Below are 23,593 nucleotides of genomic sequence, written 5' to 3'. Positions count from 1 at the left end.
CTGTGCATAGGTACACAGTGACTGCACTCTTCTTTTGCCTGGCTTTAAGACACTGCCTTTCTTTGACACATGGCATCTCATCATGTGCCTCCACAGGGATTTCCTCTTCAGTAAGGCCTGGCAATATATACAGTGCATGTAGTCACTTGCCTTCACTGGTTCAGTGGTTTTCTGTGATGGGATCAAAGTACCATTTCCGTATTTGAGCACCTCGTCATTGTGGATGCGATTGCCTTTGTTTCTCAACAGATCCAACTGGATTCTTCGATTTTTGGACCCCTTTTGAAATTGAAGTGCTTTTGCCACTTCCACCTCGTTGCTGTGTTTGTCTTCCAGGTGCCGTGCCATTTTACAACGCTGTTGAAAGCAAAACATACAGTAATGGTTTCTGCCATAAACTCTGCCACCGTCTTTTTTCCTTTTCAGCTTCATGACTGATACATCGTTCTTTTCTTCAGAACATTCACTGTCTGAGATTCTTGGGTGAGGCTGAGTGTTAGCCAAAGCACCGGAGCGAGTCTTCCGAGTCTTCCTTCGACTTGTGTGTGCTTGGACATCATCTGTGTCTGAACCCTCCGTGTCTGAACCCTTCAAGTCAGGAACATACTCTTCTTCCGTCATCTCAATGCTGCTGATGGAATCTTCTGAGTAGCCAGGTGATTCTCTGGTAAGCTATAAATAAAACAATCAGTTAGCAATGATTGAATGGATTGATTACTTTCAGAAGAATGTTTAAAAGGTACTGCTATACCTCCTCTTGGACAGGGAAAGCGTCCGCCTTCTCAACTGTCTGATCATTCTTGAGGGGGTCTGTGTTCTCCTGATCCTTCACCTCCTCGTCTGTCTTCTCCTATATCACACATGAAATGACAAAATGCATGTTGATGACATCACATAGAAACAAACACAGGAAGAAGGAAGGAAGGAAAACAGAATTCAGACAGTGTGTGTCAGGTGCACTCAGGGATGCAAATATCTATGGTACTAACTTTGAGCAGGGGATGGGTACGGGGACCCCACAGTGCTGGATCCGATATGTGTGTCAGCTGCAGTGGGTACGCGGACGGCACAAGGGTGCTCATCATGTGTGCGAGTTCCTGGTTGTGATTCGGTAACAGAAGAACAAAGGAGATTTAAAAATAATAAACATTGATTGATGTTATGCTGCTCTGTTGAAAATGTAATGTATATAATTTAATTATTCGATAAGTTTGTGCTCTAGTGTGATGGCAATTTTTAAATGTCCAAAATTCTCGACTATCCCTTTAATATAGATTAGATTATAGATAGTATAGTATTGTTTAGTGTAGTACAGTACAGAATGCGACCTGATAAACGTATCACTTACCTTCACGCAGGACTGTCAAAATAGTAGATCCTGTAAGAGACAAAATAAACATTCTTTTAAAGCTACTCCTATCAATCTATCAAAACTGTCACGCCCTCCACCTTGCTCCCCCCTCTGGCTGTGTGTGTTAGCGTGCTGCAGGCTCCAGTTGATTCTTCATTCATTCCACCTGCTGTGGCTACACAACTGTGGATCATCCCATCACCATGCAGTGTACCTACCCCGGCTTCCCAACCACTCTTCGCCAGATCAATTTTTACACTCACTTCAGTTGCACTCTTGGATCCCTTTATTGACTCTGTGACCTGGTTGCTAATAGATATCTCTGTTCACCAGTTTCCCCCTCCGGTCCTGCCTGCCTGCTCCCCTGCCTGTCTGTGTCTGCCTGCCTGACTACCCCGCCTAGCTGACCAGCTAGCCCCTTCCCCTTACACCTGCCTTGCCCGCCTACCTGTGCCACCCCTGTGCTGTTATTAAAACCCCATTCATTAAAACCCCATTCATTAAAACCCCATAAGCAGAATTTTCAATAACTCACCAAAGCAAAGTTGCTGCCACGGTCAGGGCTAGCCCCAGGCAGCAGCTTCCCAGTATTAGGCCTACTGCTGTGTTTACTTGCATTTGTCCTGTCAAGCAAAATGCACATCAGGAACCCAGTGAGTGACAATTCTGGAAGTTGATTACACAAAATTAAATAATCTGTCATTTTATGCCGTATGTCCAGGCATAAACGCACGCACGCCGCACTGGGCAGCCTAGTCACCTTTGATACTTTGAATTACGACTGTAGGCGACATTAAGATGTTTATTTCAATTGCATTAATCGGATTTGAGGATGTAATTGGCTTTTGATGCCTACTTGAACGGACTGCATTGATCAATGAACGGACTCCACATTACGTTAACTGAAGTCTGTTAAATTGTTTGGGATTCACAACAGTAATGTGAGTTTTCTATTTTCTCTTTCCAGTTGTACCCTTTTTATCAATAAAACAACATAATTTCTATAACCACTACTCCTGCCGCTAGGCAGGCTATTACAGCTGTTTGTTCATGCATAGGCTAGCCTACACATTATAATAATAAAACATATATAGCCTATATATTATTTATTTTTTTAATATAGAAGGAATCAGAATACGTGACAATTTAATTTTAGCAAATTGTATTCAAATTGTGCTTATAGGGAATTATTTTCACCGGACATTAATATGACCTAAGAGGTTTAAATGTCGGACCCAGATCAATGCCTTTATAAATGTCCTAAAAAACTAACATTGTGTGTTCCAATATTGTTTATAAAAGCTTTGAACAGACCAGCTATGCTGCATGCAGATACGTTATTATTAAGACGGAGATCGCCATGCTCAAGTAATCCCGTAATCAAAAAATCAATTAAAACAGGCCTTTTTTCATGCAGCTACATTCATCATATTGGTAGGCTTATACTCTAAAACGCTAAATCCCCAAATTACATTTAGTTGTGCTGTTATATGCAAGATACATTAAATATTTTTAAATAAATATGAATTCAATATTATTTGTATGATTCTCCTCACAGCTAGCTAAACTAGCTAGCTAGAACAGAACAAGCTAGAGAGTATAGAGAGCTGCATGTTTTCAGGTGGAATCATGGCCTTAATTCACCCATAAAAGGAAAAATAAACAGTTATTTTTACCTTCTGCGTGTACAGTTCTTCTGTCAGCCGGTCTTCTGAGACTGTTCTTTCCCGCACCTCAGCTTGTTTTGCTGGACGGATTTTCTGAAATTCCGTATTAATTACTTGGTTAGAGCGTCGTGTTTTTTTTCCAATCCAAGGTACCCAATAGTGGAAAGTTGGCGGAACAGTAAAAAAAAAAAATTGTTGACCTTTATAAAAGGAAAAGAAAAACGTTAATACATTCAAGAGTTGAAAGTGAAGTGCCATCTTGATAAACATCTACCACAACATGTATCTCCATGTGGTTGTCAGATTTCTGCAGTCATTGGAAAATGTTCAGCATGTTAACTAAGTGCCCATTAGTCTTGTCTTGCATTACTTGTTACAAATCTTTGGCCGATCCTTTCCCTTGAAAGTGCCTCCCAAAAAAGATCAATATCGACCTCTCCATTGAAGTCCTCAGGAGGTTGGGGAAGGTCACTCACTAAACAAATAAGGAGGAAATATTGTAAGTAAATTCTGAGAGCAATCCCGGTCTGCAATTAACATCTAAATCTGTCTATTCCATGAAAGCATTCTTACCTGACAAATTGAAGGCGCCCTTCTTATGGAGGTCCATGATTACTGCAGGTGGATGATCACCACAGGTTACGCAAGAATACTCGTAATCATGTGCTGTGAGGGCTTCAAAGTGGAGATAACCATGGAGCACCGTATCAGCAGAGGGGTACTGTACACCAGTGGTCAATTCCAAATATTCGACCACTCGGCTCACTGCAGCATGGACCTTAGAGAGAAAAATATTATGGAAAAACCAAATGTAATGTAGCAATTCATTTGTAAATTAACCCAATACTTCAATTAAAGTTTTATCAAACATTACCTGTAGCATGTTCCTTATGGTGATGCATAAAGGGAGAGCGAGTATGATGTGGTCATCAAAGTTATGTAAACCTTCTTTCCACTCTTGGTACCGGAAGTAGGCTCCACATTGTGAGCAGGATTTACAGTAGGTTGAAATATCTGGAAATCCAAAGATTCAACAAGAATCACAACAGTTTACACACAACAACACATTGAATAATAAATACAAGAGAAACAAATCCCCCAAAGTAGATTGTTATAAGATAAATTGATTAACAAAATTAACCTTCGCTGACCTACCTTGAACAACCTGTGTGGTGGTGAGGATTTTGGCCTTGCATGTAATGAGGACTGGGTCACTCAGGGGCACGTTGCCTGGGCAGTGCTGGCATACCATTTCCTGTGGAATGAGGTGCCTTGGATACTCTTTTTCCACTGATGGAAGGCGTACGTCTTCAGGGAAAACAGCAGGCAATTTCTTGTTTTTTAGGATATACTGCACCATGCCTTCCATTTTCTTATAATCGGTTGGTGGATACAGAAGATCTCCCAGATCAGTCTCATCATCATGACTGTCTTGGTCCTCTGTTGCTGTGCTCTGGAAGTCCACATCAGTACTCCGGACTTTTCTAAATAGTTCGCGATCTGTTTGAAAGAGGTGCCATTTGGCGATGTATTTATGTGGGCATGATCTCTTAGTCTTTAGGCACGGACAGTGCCATGTGTTCTTTTTGATGTCATACGACACCATGACTCTTCCCAAACGACTGTAATATGAAAGTGTGGGTTCATAAACTGATATGTACTTTTTGGACTGAGGGGCTCCAACTTCAGTGTGCACAGAGAGAGGTATTTTGTTGTTTTCTGCAAGCTTTTGTCGAGTGAGGCAGAGCTGTTTTTTGTCTTCCCCAAACCACTTGCTGGTAACCATCTCTTTATGGTCTATGGTCTATAGGATACTGATGTACAGTATCCTATAGATTTCAGGTGTATGCATTGAAAAGAGACTAATCCACTCCTCCATGCAAACTCCATGTTCTTTTGGCAGAGGAGTGCTGGCACCATGAAACGTCTTAAGGACAGCATAGATCCCATTGATAGGATCTATACAGTCACTTTGAAGGTGGGAAGTTGCTGTTATGTCCTTCTGCTTATGTGTGTGCTTCCTCTTTATGTGCGCTTTTAAAAAAAAAAGTGTTCATGTTAAGATGGCAGATAGGACATTTTTGTTTTGATTGCTGATGATGTACCCTTTTCATCTGTCCACCCGGGGGGGTTGGCATTGTGGTCGCTGCAGTGGCGGTCACTGCGGTGGTGGTTGCTGCAGTGGTGGTCGCTGCAGTGGCGGTGGTGGTTGCTGCAGTGGCGGTCGCTGCAGTGGTGGTCGCTGCAGTGGTGGTCGCAGCAGTGGAAGTAGCAGTCACTGCAGTGGTGGTTGCTGCAGCTGGGTTTTAGTGCTTGCACGATTCAAGGTGGTTGATGACGTCCACCCGACGTAAAATTGTTGACTGGCAGTGGATGCAGTGATAATGTAACGCTCGGTTACATTGTAACCCACATCTGTGAATGGTATACCCTATAACAGAGCATAGAATTGTAATATTATTATTGATTATAATGATCCTTTTTATGTTACCTTATTATTCTATGATCATTTGTCAATTGAATATGCTACACAACATCTAAATCATATACTTCCCACAAGCGTCACAGAAGGGTTAGTTTTGATTCATTGCTCAAATGGAATTGGTCTCTACTGCAACTCCATTTGCATTTCCCAGAGAATGTTAGCCAACTTAACCTTCATGGAAAACTGCCCGGTTGAAATGGCCCTCCAAGTGCCTCTTCACCTTACTTAAAATTGTTGGCTTGAATGCTGTTGCATCGCAGCAGCTGCATCTTTTCAGCTCTGGCAACGACCTTTCTCTCTGACATGTTATATGCATCTAGAAAAAGAAAGGGCCTAATTGGTCAAATTGAACGTTCTTAGATGATTCCACAGACATAACTTTGACCAGAAGACTCTGGATTACCCCCCTGACAAACCCACATATAGCTCATAGTCATACCTGCATATAGCAGAGTTAATGTAAAATACTGTAAAATAGCTTATAGACATAGCCTACCTGCATAGAATATAGTCATATATAATACTGTATAATATTGCTGTATAATACTGCTGTTCATATCCTATACACATATTTACCCTATACATATATTTATATTCACCATTCCTCTTATTTACCATCTGTACATACCTGCATATACATAGTATATGTTATAATAGTAATAGTTAATATAACATAATAGTTATATTTGCACTCCGGTTACATGCCAAACTTCAAACAAACACGACACGAACAACTGTCTTGTGAAGGACTATGAGACTCAAACAGGCAGGAGTGTCCTTCCAGCATTACAGCCAGTTTACCAGTCAGCAGCTCCTGCAGTCTGGTCCATAGACCTCTCAGAGAGAAAGGCCTCCCTGCTCCTAGAAGTGCTGAAACTCCAACCAGAGAAGAAACCAGTACATCTGAAGGGCTGGTCAGATGGAGAGAGTGAAGTGAGGAGTTTCCTTCAGTGCCTGCCCTACATATCACAGCTCAGATGAGTGTGTTAATTAGTTCCTACTGAGTATGTCATGTGCAGCATTAAAAGTGTCTAACAACTTTGCAGCTATTTAGCCTTTTAGACAGACCAGTCTCAGGAGTTGAATCATTTGTTTAACATTGTTTCACTGATTATAGATCACTTGTGGAATTATACTTGATGGCCATTATTCTTGATTGAATACCATGGCTGTACCTTAGTGTTATAGCTGCTCATCAGGTGGTCAAGTCACAGTTTCTTTGGTTTCGTCCACTTTTTTCATGCCACCGTTTAGGTTTCATTGCTGTTTAACTGTTGATTCTCATTGCTGTTTAACTGTTGATTCTCAATCATTCTCTCTTCTTCATGCTCAACAGTTTTTTGGATGAGTTTGATGATAAGTTCCTGGGGAAGCTCTTCTGTCAAGCAGCAGAGTGGGAGGAGCAGACAGGAGAGAAGACACTGAAGCTGTTATCATCAGTGTGCAGTTACAGCACTTTCCCCCTCTGTGTTGAAAACGGTCTACTTCAATGTCGTATCCTGCTGGACCTGTACTCCCATGTGAAGGACTATGAGACTCAAACAGGCAGGAGTGTCCTTCCAGCATTACAGCCAGTTTACCAGTCAGCAGCTCCTGCAGTCTGGTCCATAGACCTCTCAGAGAGAAAGGCCTCCTTGCTCCTAGAAGTGCTGAAACTCCAATCAGGGAAGAAACCAGTAGAGCTGAAGGGCTGGTCAGATGAAGAGAGTGAAGTGAGGAGTTTCCTTCAGTGTCTGCCCTACATCTCACAGCTCAGGTGAGTGGGTTTATTTAAGTAGTTTCTACTTAGTATGTGAAGTGCGGCATTAAAGGTGTCTAACAACGTTGCCACTATTTAGCCTTTGCATTTGAATTGGATAGACCAGTCTCAGGAATTAATTAATTTGTTTGGCATCGTTTCACTAATTATAGATCACTTGTGGAATTATACTTGACCACCATAATTCTTGATTGAATACAATGGCTGTACTTTGATGTGTTATAGCTGCTCATCAGGTGGTCAAATGACCTTTCCTTTGGTTTTGTTCACTTTTGTCATGCCACTGTTTAGGTTTCATTGCTGTTTAACTGTTGAGTCTCAATCATTCTCTCTTCTTCATGCTCAACAGTTGTGATAAGTTTGATGAGAAGTTCCTGGGGAAGCTCTTCTGTCACGCAGCAGAGTGTGAGGAGCAGACAGGAGAGAAGACACTGAAGCTGTTATCATCAGTCTGCAGTTACAGCACTTTCCCCCTCCGTGATGATGATGAATATTATATGTGTCAAAGTGATTTCCTGCTGGAACTGTACTCCCATGTGAAGGACTATGAGACTCAAACAGGCAGGAGTGTCCTTCCTAAAGTAATTTCTGATGTTAATTTATTTATTTTCCGTAAATTTTACGCAGAATCATAAACTGGGCTTGAGTACGCATGTGCAACGCGTCAACCCACCCCATCTTACTTAGTCGCTACCGCATCTGCTTCACCTCCACATGGTACCGTTGTAGGTACCATATTTTCCCATCCGGTCATATTTTTCCGGTTCCGGCCATAGGTTCTGCCTTTTCCGGCCGTAGGTAGCGCTATGATTCGCGATGCCAACGATGACGACGAAGACCCGTTAGTAGATCTGACACTGTGTGTTGTGTGCGCGTGTGTGCCCAATGTGTCACAGTCTGTGTGTTCAAGTGGTATCTTTGTAATCATGACACGGTAGACATTTCTAAGAATGTATTTCACTATTTCTGAGTATTTCACTACTCAGTTATACATTTTCCATAGTTTGCTTCAAATAGTTGTTATGTGATAATAAAGTAATAATAATAATAACATATATTTCAACCCTTTGTATATATACACATCTCTGCATTCTCTGTGCCATTATGCTTGTTAATCATTTTAATTCGTTAGAGTAAACTAATAGGTATGAAATGAAAAGAAGATTCATTATTTTTAGCTATGGTTAATGTAATAGGGTCAACCATTACATATCTTCTCCTATTATCTTTTATCACTTTCTCTTCAGAGAATGGTAGAGATGTATTAATTACTATGGCCACACCCCTCTTCTTACCATATGACGCATGAAATACTTGGTTTACCAAATCCTTTCTCAATGTTTTGTAAATCAATACAGCATGAAACCATATTTACATAAAAATGGATTGACCATACACAAACAAAAACGTATTCATTCACAAATTAGCTGGAATCAAGTAAAAACATTGTGTAGGTTAACCGAAATATAGCATGTGTACATATACATATATATCTTCTTTGGGAAAACCTCAAACAAGCAGAACCATGAGATTAACCACACCAATGAGGAGTGTAGTGACCCCCACAAGGGACCGGGTATTGTCACCACCATAGTGGCATTTCTACAAGCAGAACCATGAGTGTAGTGACCCCCACAAGGGACCGGGTATTGTCACCACCATAAGGAGGAGTGGAGATGCTACAGAGCGGGAGCTATGGACAGACAGGATGCGTCAATGGGTAACAGCCGGTCTCCGGCAGGACAATTCCATGGCCAATGTTAATAATGCTGTCTAGTCTGTCACCAGGCCGATCCTGGACGTAGGCCCCAGAGAGACGGAGGGAGAGCCTGGCAGTTGAAAGCGTGGGGCCTGTAGCCACATCTAACCCACGGCCATGGAGAGGATGGACTGACTCAGACAGCATGCACGTGTCATAAGCCCCTCCATCTGACATGACTCTAACTCTAGCTAGATCCAGACTCTAGCTGGAAGGAATAAGTGAATAAGGCCATCGGTCATCCACCGTTATCGTTTGGGGTAATGTGACCAACATGTAGTTCACACTACTGTTCAGATTCAGTTTTATATTTGCGACTGCAAGCACACTAATTAATCAATCACTCTTCCGAACTGGGAGCCTTGAAACTTGCGCACACAGGGATGCCAAGATTGTCCTTGACCTCTAACAGAAATAAATCATAATCCATTTTAAGTTCAAATTCAAACAAAAAAATGTCCAGCAATTGACGTTCTTGTTCGTCTTCAGTCAGTTTCAATTTAGCCTCTATTTCCTCTCTCTGTATTTTGTTCAATTGAAGAAAAGCAGGCTCCTGGACCTTCCCTTCCAGCCGGTGGGCGTTCTTCTTCATCCACTCCGCTCCCAGGAGGGTGGACTTGCCACAGTCTACAAGACAAAAACAGTTTAAAGTCCTCTTACAGTGGTCCATAGAAACAGTTCTACAGCCAATGGTGTAGTGGCACCGTTGTCATATAAGGTTATAGTAATATACAGTACTGGTGAAGAGAAACATACCCAAGTTGTCGTCTTCTGTCCTCTTTTTCTTGGCGTCTTCCTCTCGTATTGTTGCGGCATAGCTGTGGTCATTTCTTATGGCATTGCTGCCCACCACACTGTCAGACCGCTCACACTGAAGGAATAAAATGCATGGTGCAATCACAACTATTGAACTAACAAAAAAACACTATTATTTACCATTCAGCATCATGCTCACCTCCTGTTCCCTTTCCGCTTCTTGGGGACCCTGAAAACCGGCTGCAGTGACCCGTGGAGCAACGCTCTGGCCTCATCGGTCCAGTGGGCAAACCTCTGCCCGTGGCTTTGAGTGAGATAGTGACAGAATAAAAAAGTAAGCCAATGTATAACAAATGCGGTTTCGGAAGTTACATTTAAAGTGAAGTCTTACCCCTCAATCTGGAACCGTTCCATTAGAGCGATGCACCACCATCTCCTCAGGTGTCCCATATCCCTCTAAAAAAAAATAGAAAAGAAATGTAAAGTCAAAATGGTTCTGTGCGCTTGGGCAATGGGTGTTTTCAGAGAACAGCCAAACCGTTATGGTTTAGAATGTTAATGGTAACAGATTTAGTTTCCTCCTTGACTCTCCTCACCGTCGGAGAAGAGAAACACTGACCTCTGTGAACTGAAGTGGAGCGTCAGTGGTGAGACAGTGCATACTGTGAAAGGCAAAGATCTGCTTATTAGGTTATGACCATTTCAAATGAACAACATTTTCAATAGAATAGAAAGGAATTTACCATCAATATGAAGACGCCACAAACAATCCCTGCGTTTTGGCGAGGGAAACCCTGAAAGAATTGGACACGGTGTTAATAGCAATATAACAGTTATGTGGTCAAAAGGATAATAAAGACATGTGCAAGTGCATGAGATGCAGGACAAAAGTACCTTGATGTCTCTGCCGTACATGGTTGCCCACTGGCCTGGGGCGATGCGATGAGCTAGATCACTGTCAAAATCCAGCATAAGAGTATTTGTGTCAGACAAATTGACTTAACCCTTGTGTGATGTTCGGGATGTTTACTGAAAGAGAAATGGTACAAGAATACATTTTATCAATCTGAAACTCCATGGCCTTGGCTTATTTTCTATGAAAAACATGTAAAAGGGAAAGATTTATTTTTTTACACATCCTACAATACCCCAACACATTTATGTCCTGTGGTCTATTAAGTTACTTGTTGAATACTAAAATGAAGAATATAGTTCTGGGTAGATTAAGTCTATTTATTGAAAGAAAGTACAGGAATACAGGATACACAGCTGGTAGATGTTAGGTCTGGTCTTCAGGCTGGTGTGAGCAAAAGAGGAGCTGCGTGGTCAAGGTGAGAGAAGAGAGCGCTCCCTGGGCTCGCACCCTATTTATAAACAATAGTATGTAAATACAGTTGTAAACAATGGCCTATCACCTTCACTGTAGAGATGCCCCAGGTGTGAAAGAGGGGTACCCACATATGATGTCACTCTGGGCTAAAGTCATTCCAGGTTAAAGTTCAAATCAGATTCACAGGAAGTCATTCTAACAATTCCCATATATGGACAGCACTTCCTGAGGCAAAAACATATGGCCCTTGAGACAAAGGATGTGTTTACAAGGTGTCATAAAAACCCCATTGTCAGGTGTATCTTACAGAGCCAAAAGCAAGTTAAAAGACAAATAATACAGGCCCATATTATACAATTCATGTATGTGTGTGTTCAAGTAAAAATATACTACAGTCCTTCATAAGATGTTCGGGTCATTTAGGCCCGGATGCACAGAGACACACAGAAACATACACACTCACACTGACACTGACACTCACTCACTCACTCACCTCTGCTATGGCTTTCCCGCGCCAAGAAGCCGTCTGCTCTCGCACTTTTTACCCTTTGAAGTGCAACATTGTAAACATTTTTCCATTTTCTTGCACTGTACAGAACGTATGCAACAACTGCAAAAAGTACATTTGAGGTACACACACTGTCACATTCTGTGGTTCATGTGTTGTGTAGACAGACATACCCATGCACACACAATTGTAGCCAGTGTTATTTCAGAATTATTTGGGATTTTTCAGACATAATACTGTATTTTGACAGTGACAGTGAAAACAGTGTACATTCCGTTCGTGTTTTGTGATTCTGCATTTGCAGACATTTTTGAGAGATATATTTCATAGCTATTGGCAAAAACAATCTTACTTTGGTTCTTTCATTTCTATTCTTGTTCATCACCTATATTTTCTTTACAGCTTTGATTATAATTAGATAAATGTGAAAGTCAATTGACAATATAAATTCAAAATAATAAACAGCAATGAAAACATTGTTTCATTAAGATTTTTCCTAGATAAGTATGATTTATGACACCCAGGTCTTTATTATAGTGGATTTTGCATTTTCAAAGTTAGGGGCATCATGTGCATAAAAACGCTTCTACTCATCATGCTGTCGTTCGGCCCCACCTATTCCCAGGGGTCTGACACTTTGTGGATTGTTACTAAGCATCATCTGCTCCAGCCTCTCCAAAGGACAGCCCCCTAGATCCACCAGAACAAAATATATGCACTTTTGAATGTGTACACAGTACCTATTGCGCATTATTGGGTACAGTACCTGTTTGTGCCCACAGGAGGCGCCCTTTAATATTATGGGCTATTTTGGGGCTTTCTTGCGCCCTGACTATACCCCCTTGTACGGGTCACCCTTGGGACTAGGAGCACCGTGTCAGGACAAGTGCTTTTAAAACCCCAATGATGTCCCGGGTCAACTGGACCCGAACAGTACGAAAGGGTCCAAAAAGTGAACATCACACAAGGGTTAACTATATGAAAAATGCTACAATACAAGAACACCTAACAATGTCACCTATGACACATAATAAATGTCTCTTTTCTCCCAAATATAGCACCAGAACATGGTATATATCAGCAATTACTCTTGCAATATGACTTAGTGAAAGAATGACAAGATAATTCATATTACTGGGTTTCCATACATTCAACATACTATTGCATGCTTTAAGAAAGATTAATGTTACGATAGCCACTGAACATGGTGTAAACAAAATAACTTGAATACAGCCTTTGAACAAGGCTTCTTGGAACAAGCCGAACATTATAATTCATAGTATCCTGTTACAGACATGTTTGCTAAGAAAATGTGTTATAAATTAAATTGTATTAGTTGACAACCCTGGTCAATAAGCTGTCTTACTGTATTATTAGAATACTATGAATTATGTAGATTTCCCTTATAAGCCACAGAACAGGGCTGACTATTGTCGTTATGTTACAAAACCTAAAGATGCCATGGTAACAGCTGTCGCCAAAACCATCGGGGTTTAGCGAGTCCATCAAAAGCAGCTCCTTTGCTTTAGGTTTGATGATCTGTCAACCATTTACAAAGCAGATAACATTACATGCTCTCCTAAAACAGAAGAGAAATGTACAGCACAAGTTGAGTAAATTTTTACTTTGACTGTTGAGAGGATTTGGATTACACTCACACAAAGCAAATAGTGATCCGCTTTTCCTGGCTGTCGACTCCAGGCAGGGATGACGATGGCATCCTTGTGCAGGAGGTCCTTCTAGCATTTTAGAAGTTATTTTGCATTTTTTTAGGCTTGGCTGGTATCTATTTTTTTATTCCTTTTTATCGATTTCCAAATACTATGATATACATCAATACCGCCCAAGCCTATGTCAATGTCAAGCAACACAGGTCACAGGTAAAAGGAACTTACAGGAAGTCCAGCCATTGGGTCCACAGTCTTGGACTTCCACGTTGGGACTACGTACAAGTCCACAACGTGGATGTCTTTTCCCTATATTGACATTAATGAATAAGGCATACATCTGCATAATTTATGTTTTAACAAATAACAAAACCTTACATGTTTTTGTGTGGCCTCTTTGATGACTCTAAAACATGCGTTTCCAATCTGCAACAGAGTAATAAGTAAGTAACTTGTGCCGATAAGTTACTGTGAGGACAAGCAATGACAAGAATTCCAATGTACCTGTTCTGGTTATATATGGCAATTCAACATTCTATTCTATTCTATACGTACATTGGACTCCATGAGCTGAGGAAGGCCCAAGCTCCAAAAGTCCTCCCGCACCAGGCAGACATTCCCCTCCTTCACAATGATCTCCATTGGAGATCTTTGTGGGTCCAGTACATAATTTAGCTACAAGAAATAGATATAAAACATACTTTAAATCAATAGCAAACATACAAAAGATGATTGCGTATCAAGTAGACATTTATATCTACCAGCATGTCCTGGCTTGGGGTCCTAGCGCACAGATACGGAGGGACGACTGGTGGCTCAGGCTCTCTGGACTCTGATGGAGAGGATACAGTATTATGCAAGTATCACATACATACAGTTACTGCACATACACACTTAGTGTGTGTCCTTGTATTAACAATAATAATACCTCTCAAATTAGGCCTGATGAACGGCTTCAGCTGGGCAACGTTCACACCCTGCTTTAGCTGGGGCCCTTTGGTGCTGGCATCACCACACCCTTGGGTGAGATGGAGGATATGATGTGCGGCCCAAACCAATTGGCCTCCAGTCGCCCTCCTTTCTGTCCCTCCTTCCGCTTGTTTGCCCGTAGGACCTCATCCCCAACTTTGAAGTCAAAGGATTTGACCCCCTTTTTGTTCCGGGCCTCGTAGGCCTTTTTCTGCCTTGCCTGGGCAATTTGGATGTTCTGGTAAGTCTGAATTTTAAAAAATAATTAAATTAATTGTCCCTTAAAACATATTCATATGTTATAGCATATATTGCCATTGTATGCATATTTGTTATTATTAGATATTATTATGCATAAATTGCCATTTTTACATCACCTTTGCATGTAGATCTGTAACTTCGACAGTCTTCGCCTGTACATCCTCCTCTGGCAAATCAACCACAACCACAGCTGAGTCATCACCCTCCTCAGTCTGTGTTGTGTTGATGACACCTGGGCTGCGAGGGTGCCGTCCGAACAGTGCCATGTACGGGGTGTACTTGGTTGATCGCTGTAAAACAAAACAAAAGTACAATCAATAGTAATTCCCCATTGTTTGAATTGTTTTTTGTTTCTTTCTATGTTTGTTTGAATTGTTATAAAATATAGCAAAAACCTAAGAACGAACAAAGCTTCTTCCTGCTTTTTGAGCAATTTAATTATGAACAAATAGTTTATATAACTGAACATACCCAGAAATGATTTGATGGAAAGCATGCAAGTAAAACAATTCTCAAGTATGTCCCCATTTTTCTGAAGTGTGCACTTCTGCTCTCAGCATGGATCCTCGACGGTTAAAAAAGGCTTAATCCTATGGTTTTCCATCCATGGGTGGCAGTACACAGACATAACCTTTAGGTCGGATGGGATTTGACGAAGTAGTGTACCACACATACTCTGAAGAAATATGCTTTTCACATTTTCCAGAAATGTGAATTGAAATAAATACAAAGCAGTGTTTTAGCTGTGTTTAATTGTTCCACAGCAGATCAATTATGCCACAAGAGCCCAAAAGAACCCCAAGGACACACTAGTGGTGTTTCAGGCAGGATTTGAACTCACAACCTTCCGATCACCAGTCCAATTCACTATTCACTAGAACTTTTTGACAATTGGAGCAGATATGAATGAATGAATGAATGAATGAATGAATGGTCTTTATTGTCATTGCTACAGTACCAGGCGCGGATCTATGGGTGGGCCTGGGTGGGCCTAGGCCCGCCCAGATTGACAGCTGGCCCACCCAGTCAGATTCATAAAAATACATATTTTTTTATAATAAAATATTTTTAGAGTTTAATTTTCACTAACTAACTGTAATGTGAATAGTTTTGTCTTGGAAATGATTAAACGTATGTATTAATACTAATAATATTCAACTTCCTCTCTTACGTTTACATTGCTTCCTCTTTTACGTTTACTCTGATTGTTCAGTTGACCTTGACCAGTTGTTCAGTGTGCGCGCTACGATGGCTAAACAGCTAACATTGTCCCGCTTTCTTAAAAAGCCACGTCTGGAAGTCAGTGAAAATAATGAAAGTTTGGACCAGGCCTTGTCTAGAAATCTTATTTATTCACAATAACAGATGATGACGCCACACGCCGACGTGCGGAGAGTCCGAGACAGCGCTGTAATAGTTCGGTGAAGTATATTTTTTATGAGACTTTCCAAGATTAAAACGAAGAGGGAAACATTTGTGTGGAACAACATTGTGTATGCCTTCACTGGATATAATAATATAATACAATAGAAGCACACAACTTTACACAACAATATATGTGTATACACCAGTTTACGTAAATCCCCTAATAAGCAGCGTTAGGTTTTGTAATAAAATGATGGATCACCACAACTGGTCCGAGCCAGGTACATGTATGATTCAACTTGAGCTTTCGGTTTGCACTGGACTGTCAACACCCACAGTTAAAAGCTTGCAAATGATAATACAGGCATTTCTTATTACAATTTCTATACTTGGTCCTCCATAGTTGATGGTTATTGGTTAATTCATTGACTATTGCGTGCGCTTGAATGCCTTGCGTGTGTGTATTATAATAACTTGTTTGGCTGTCCGTTGCATTCTCTGGGTAGACAGGTACTTTATTTATTTTCCGTTCGTTTCATGGTCTGCATAGTGATCTCCTCCAGTCCCTGCGAATATTTTTGCGTGTGTGCGTGCGTGCGTGTGCGTGTGTGTGCATGCGTGTTGGTCGTACCCAAATGTTTCGAGCACCCACGGGCAGAAACATAAATCGGCGCCTATGATCGCGAGCCCGGTTGTGTTCCATCCATCTGGCTGCTCATACATAGGTCTAAAACGTGCGGTGATGAGTTTCACTCAGGCCTACCCAGATTTTTCCAGGCCTACCCATCAGCCACTTTCTGTATCCGCCACTGTACAGTACAGGTACCAAACAAACGAAATTTAGGAGGGGTGGCTCCCCTGATGTTAGGAAAGAAAAGAAAAAAAACTTTAAAAAAAAAAAAAAACACAAGAAGGGAAGGAGCTGGTTTACATAAATAAAGGCTATGTACACTATCCACTATACTATACTGTACAGATAGACGACTAGGGTTGTCATATTGCACATAGTGTTATTGCACATTTATTTAAAGTGTCGCAGTTTGCAGGCTTGAAATGTACATATTTGTGCCTCAGCACTACACCTGATTTTTTCAGTCCAGCAGCTGCCATCAATCCGTCCAGACTGTCCAGGGCCCAGAACCTAGGTCTTTGCTGTGTTCAGGGCCTGGACGGCCCTGTGGTAGAAGCTGTTCTTCAGTCTGTTTGTCCTTGCGGCCATGGTCCTGAACCGCCTTTTCGAGGGCAGCCGGGTAAAGTGTTCGTACCCAGGGTGGATTGGGTCCCTGGAGATCTTGGAGGCCTTCCTGAGACAGCGTGTGTTGTACAGCTCTTCCAGAGAGGGGAGGGGGGCGCCGGTGATCTTCTGGGCTGTTCTCACGACTCTCTGTAGCGCATTTCTCTCCGCGGTTGTGCAGCTGGAGAACCAGTTATAGATAGATAGATAGATAGATATACATGGTCAACATGTCATAACAGGGCCAACCGTTTTGGGACATGCTTGTGGAACAGGGAAATAGTGTAAAACAAGGCTATATTGTGGGAACTGGACAGAGATGTGCTTATGTGAACAATAAAATATGTATATCATGACACATGTACCCACACACACAGCAAAGCTTTGAGGTGTGTCTCCTTCTGTGCTTTATATTTAACAGTCTTGAAAAGTGTGCATGAAGCAGATCCATGCCAGGTTTTCCCTCCTCCATTGCACCTATACTTAGGCCTTGTCCACACCAATACGTTTTTTTGAGAAACGTTTTTCGTATATAAAAATATTACCGTCCACACCAGCATGTTTATAAAAATGTCTGTATCCACATGCATACGCATGAACGCAATATAAACGCTGTCATTGAGCATTCCACACCAGTAGTCGGCGATATAATTTTATCCTCATAGCCCCGCTGGCCAATCAGACGCCTCTGTCTCTCAATGTTCTCGATCATTAACTGTGCATTTATCTGTAAACAGGTTAAAAGTCCAGTTAACAGTGAAAGAACTAGAAGCACTTTGTACACCTCCATTTTCCTCGCTTGTGTAGCCTCGACTCGACCACCGTTGCCTGTTGTAAACAAAGTAGTTACTGGTGCTAGGATATGACGTTGGAGGGAACAGCAAACAGCTGCAGTGCGCATGATCATAGAAATCTACGCGCATGATGACTTGACGAATACAAAAAGCTCCGTCTATCTCGTCCACAAGTCAAAAATATACGGCGAATATACCGCGTTTTTAAAAATCTTCACTCTGGCTGGCGTTTTTAAACATCTTCGTTTTCAGGGGGCAAAAACTTGTTTGCGTCTGGATGAACCCCCCAAAACGAATATAAAAATCCACGTTTAACAAAAAAACTTATAGGTGTGGACAGGGCCTTAGACTGACATCCCTCTAACCCAATCAATGCATCCAATATGGCCTTCAACCAATGTGTTTCACCAGCAGGACCAATATAAAAAAAACTGGGACATCCCCAAACAAGCCCTTTGCTGATGGACTCCTTGCTGAAAGCATGGGATTTTTTTTTAGCTCTAGCAATAGTTGTATTCGTGGTCATTTTTTTCTACCTAGTGAATCCAGTAAGTGTATTTAGTTCTGTAGTTTACCTTTTAGCCATATTTTTCATTGTACCACACTTTAGTCTTCTAACCCTTTAAGCACAATTATTTTCAGAACACTTTTTTCCCCTAACACCCTACATTACCGTTAGAAAAGTTAAGAAGAAAACATTATGTTTGTTCCAATTGTAACAGGTAGCACCTGTAGCTAATAAACTCTACTCAAGGTGGGACGTTACCAATCAGCTCTAGGTAAGGCGGGACATTAGAGGGGAAGTCATGGCGGACATGAGGAACACGCATGATTAGCGTATGTGTTTGATCCACTCTGGAGGATTTATGCTGTCCTGGTATCCCGAAGGTAAATAGCTTAGTAACAATCTAACAATTTAGCTTGGCTCAATAGTCTTGCAGTCTTGTCTCAACAGTTTATTTGCGCAGGTGGTTTAAATCGTAGTGGTCGCTGCTTTTTGCCATAATTGGGAGATGTGCTGGAGCGTATACCTGAGTTGCTGTTGTAAATTGTGAAGCGATGGTGTTTTCAATAACGACTGTATTTCACAACAGGTCTAGCCTGACCTAGGTGGTGCCAGTAAAGAGGACTAGCCGATGTCTGCTTTGTATCAGCTGCAATAAGTTACCCAGTTTTCCCTTTGTAAATAGTATTGCTAGCTGCTGTTTTGTTCATGGTAGATTTTAGCCTAATGTGAACAATTGTATTTAGGTATATGATCTGTCTTGCTATTTTTTACTGTATATCAACTGGTCTCCTTGCACTGCATGTGGTGTGAGTGCTTAACATATCTAGACCCTCTGTCATGCTTTTATTTGTGTGAATGTGACGGGGTGTATCTTTTCATGAATCACTCTCAGCTGGATGGCTCACGTTCATTTATTCTGTAGAAAACAGTGCATCAATTTCTGGACACGGGACTTGCAGGGTCATCGAGCTACATTCGCATCAGTGGTTAAGAATGAACTGAGCATACAGTAGTCACTCATACTACACAAATTATAACAATAATATGAAACAAAAATACAAAATGTGTAGACTACATAAATCTTCACTTGTGTGATCATATAGTGGTATTCATTTAACAACAACAACAAGAAATCATAACATCCAAATGCATGGAAAAACCACGCACTTGGAATACGCATGCGCACCACGTGCAACAATGGCTGCAACCTGACTGCTAGGTAAGCCGCGAGCGTGTTGCAAACTAGCGAGGTGGAAGACCCAACCTCATACAATACGGTCTACTGACAGAACAACAGACATATAATAACACAACAATAATAATATTACCTGTAGAAAACAGTGCATCAATTTCTGGACACGGGACTTGCAGGGTCATCGAGCTACATTCTAAAATGATGTTACACACGGACATTCACGTTAGCGCCATCATTGTTAACAACAGAAAACTCACATTAACAAACTTGTGATATGTTCCAAACTAACATACTATGAATGGGAAACTCAAAACAGCTATCTTACTTATCAAACATTCAAATAAAACATAGGTACATTAATAATCTCTTAAATTATATGCGATCTCAGACCCTGCAGAAAACATGACCTTACCGCATCAGTGGTTAAGAATGAACTGAGGGAGATCACGTTACGTCCCGTGCAATTGCACTGTCCAGCTATATTTACACAGCATCCGGGTCACGGACACAGCATCCGGGTCACGGACACAGCATCCGGGTCACGGACACAGCATCCGGGTCACGGACACACCCCGGGTATACCACGTCATTAAACCCCTAGAGGGCGCAGTTTATACCTATTTTAGCTATAATTGAACTTGACCTTTCTACTCCGTTACATACACCCCCCTTAAATTATACTAAAATGGGGCAACAGCATGAAAACCGGAGGACAGTAAAAAAAACAGGAGCGAAAAAAAACAAACAAATGACAAAACAAAAAAACAACGTGGATCTCGAGCACTGATGTACCAAAACTCAACATTATAAATTCTTCCATAAGAAGTGTGTAAGGACAGATTGGTACCAAAACCCGTACTTATCACAGAGGAGAAAGAGATGCCATCTACATCCCACAGTTGTACATAACTTTGCCCTTACAAGAGGATCTCATGACTCTAGGTCACGACTCAGACCGGAAGCAAAATAAATAAAGAAAAAAAACAGGATGCACTACGCCCCTACATAGACGCCGCAATGAAACTAAATGCAGAACTTATGAAAGGCTCAGTACTCCCTTTAAGCATCTGCCCTGACATCTCACAAATAAGCCTATTTGGGTTCCTAACACTCCTCCCACATCTCGTGACAACTGATGGAACTTGAGCACTCTGTGAACGTGTGCAAACTACCTGCTCCGGCTCAACCTCAACTAGAATTGGAAGGTCACCATGGGCATCACATCTAGCTTCAGGTGAGTGTACTGTGTCACATACTGTGTCAGGGGGATAATCAGTGTGGCAGTCAGGTACAGAGTCATCAGGAACACTATCCAGCAACTCATCTGGTCGGTCTTCCTTCGAGGCACTCGGCACGGGCATAGTCCCTCCGTTGACTTCTTCCTCATGGATGCTCTCTGCCCCCGCGTGCTCAGGCGACTCCAAGACCCAGTCCCTGGTGCGCAACCAAGAGGCCTCTTCAACATCAGAGGTGACAGAGCCCTGAACACTGGCACAGGAAGCTATAGACTGCGACTCCTCTAGGGATGCCGGGTTCCCATCTTGTTCCGGAACTGTCAAGAAGTCAACCGGAAGCAGCATGTTCCTGTGTACAACCTTCTCTCTATTCGTGACAACATCTCTGATCCTGTACACGTTGATGTCCGATCTCACAGACACCACATCGAAAGGAGTTGATTCCCACCGGTCTGCGATCTTCCTTTTCCCTCTCTCACCTCGATTGGCAAGCAGCACTTTGTCACCAACACCCAACGGCAGTCCTCTGACCTTCCGGTTGTACAGTTTGGCGTGACGATCTTGTTCCCTGATGGCATTCCTTTGAGCGATCTGTGCTGCTTCAGAAAGATCTCTCCTCAGATGTTGCACAAACTCATGACGACTGACAACGGCATCATCCTCCAGCACATGATGAAACATGACATCCACGGGCAGCCGTGGGACCCGTCCGAACATCAGGTAGAATGGCGCGAAGCCCGTGGTCTCATGCACAGTGGAGTTGTAGCAGAAGGTCAGTGTCTGAAGCATCTGTGGCCACCTGGACTTGCTCAGTGGAGGGAGGGCCCTTATCATGCCCCCGAGGGTCCTGTTGAACCTCTCTGTGACGCCGTTGCCCATGGGGTGATATGGAGTCGTATGGGACTTATGCACACCTGCCATCTCTAGTAGATCTTTTAGAAGCCGACTCTCAAAGTTAGCTCCCTGATCCGAATGGATTCTTTTGGGGAACCCATATATGCAAAAAAACTTGTCCCATAGACAGCGGGCAACTTGTTTCGCAGTCTGGTTCCGACAGGGGAAGGCAAGAGCTACTTTAGAAAAATGGTCCGTAACAACAAGAACATCAATGGTCTTCTTGTCGCTCTGCTCTGCGGTCCAAAAATCGATGCACACTAAGTCCATAGGAGCTGAAGTGCGGATGCTCTCAAGAGGTGCTCGGGCGTGTGGTTCAGGAGTCTTCCCCAAAATACATCTCTGACAGTGCTTCACGTGATTCTCAACATCCCTCTGCATGCCTGTCCAGAAGAATCGTTCACTGGCCAGAGAGGATGATCTTGAGCGACCCTGGTGGCCAGCAGCATCGTGGACTCCATGCAAGACTTGTCGCTTCAGAGCTTCTGGAGTGACGAACTGAAAGATCCTCTTGTCCCTGATGCGGTCTCTCTTCACACGGTAGAGGAGTCCACTACGCACTCTCAACTTCTTCCAGTGTTTCAACAGCCTGAGCACACAGCTAGACTCAGCTGTTCTCTCGTGTGCATTTGGTTTCCTATGTCGCTGCATATAAAAGAGAACCCTGCTCACTACAGCATCTTGTTGCTGGAGATTGTGTAATTGACTCTGTGGGATGGCGATGGAAGGGTCTTCCTCGGGCAATTGCAAATACTCCGGATTAATGTAGGGCAGCTGAGAAACACCCCCAGTACGATGGACGTCCATGACAGCAGACACCTCCTCAGCACTAATGGCACCTCCAGAAGACTCAGGACTCAGGACCTCATCTGTGTCGACATTAGTGTGCTGAACACCTTGACAGTTGGTAGTCAGCCGGAAAGCGTCCTGCACCGTACCAGCCACTACTCCATTCACCTGATCCAGCAAGGACAGGTAAGGCTCCCTCACCAGGCGATGGCTCACACAGGACTTAACAAATGGCTCACGGCTCAGCGCATCAGCGACTATGTTCCTAGGCCCTGGGATATAATTCAGATCGAAATCATATGCAGCAAGTTTGGCCACCCACCTCTGTTCGCATGCATCTAACTTGGGCTTCGTTAGGATGTAGGTCAAGGGGTTGTTATCCGACCACGCTGTGAAATGCACTCCCTTCAGCCAGTGGGAAAACTTCTCGCATACAGCCCACTTCAATGCCAGGAACTCAAGTCGGTGAGCTGGATAGTTCAACTGAGCATGTGACAGCGTCCTACTAGCGAAGGCAACTGGTCTTGCAACTTTATCACCAGGCTGGAGCTGAGAGATGACGGCGCCAATCCCATCGAATGAAGCATCCACTGCTAGGATAAATGGCTTTGCGAAATCAGGATGGGCCAGGGTTACAGAATGCAGGAGATCGCGCTTCAATGTCTCGAAAGCATCCCTACACTCGGGCGTCCAGTCAGCTGGTTTGAGCTTTACAAGATTGTGACATTTCTTCACTGGTTTTCTCCCTCTGCGTGCCTTTTCTCCAGCGTTCTGTCCAGAGAGAAGCTTGAATAGGGGTCTGGCCTTAGAGGAACAATCTTCAATGAAGTGCTGATAGTAAAGCATCATGCCCAAGAAGGACCTAATCTTCTTCTGTGAAGGAGACACCCCATCACTGTCCATCAGATCGGATACCTGTACTTGGCTAATGGCTTCAACCTTCCCAGGGTCCGTCTGCACTCCTGACTCATTGATGATATGGCCGAGAAACCGTACTGATTTCCACAGAAGATAGCACTTCTTTGGAGCCAATTTGAGATTGTTGTACTTCAAACGAGAGAAAACCA

This window comes from Nansenia antarctica (genome assembly GCF_963989245.1).
Source record: "Nansenia antarctica genome assembly, chromosome: 6".
In the NCBI taxonomy this organism is placed as follows: domain Eukaryota; kingdom Metazoa; phylum Chordata; class Actinopteri; order Argentiniformes; family Microstomatidae; genus Nansenia; species Nansenia antarctica.
This window is presented reverse-complemented; position numbering follows the sequence as displayed.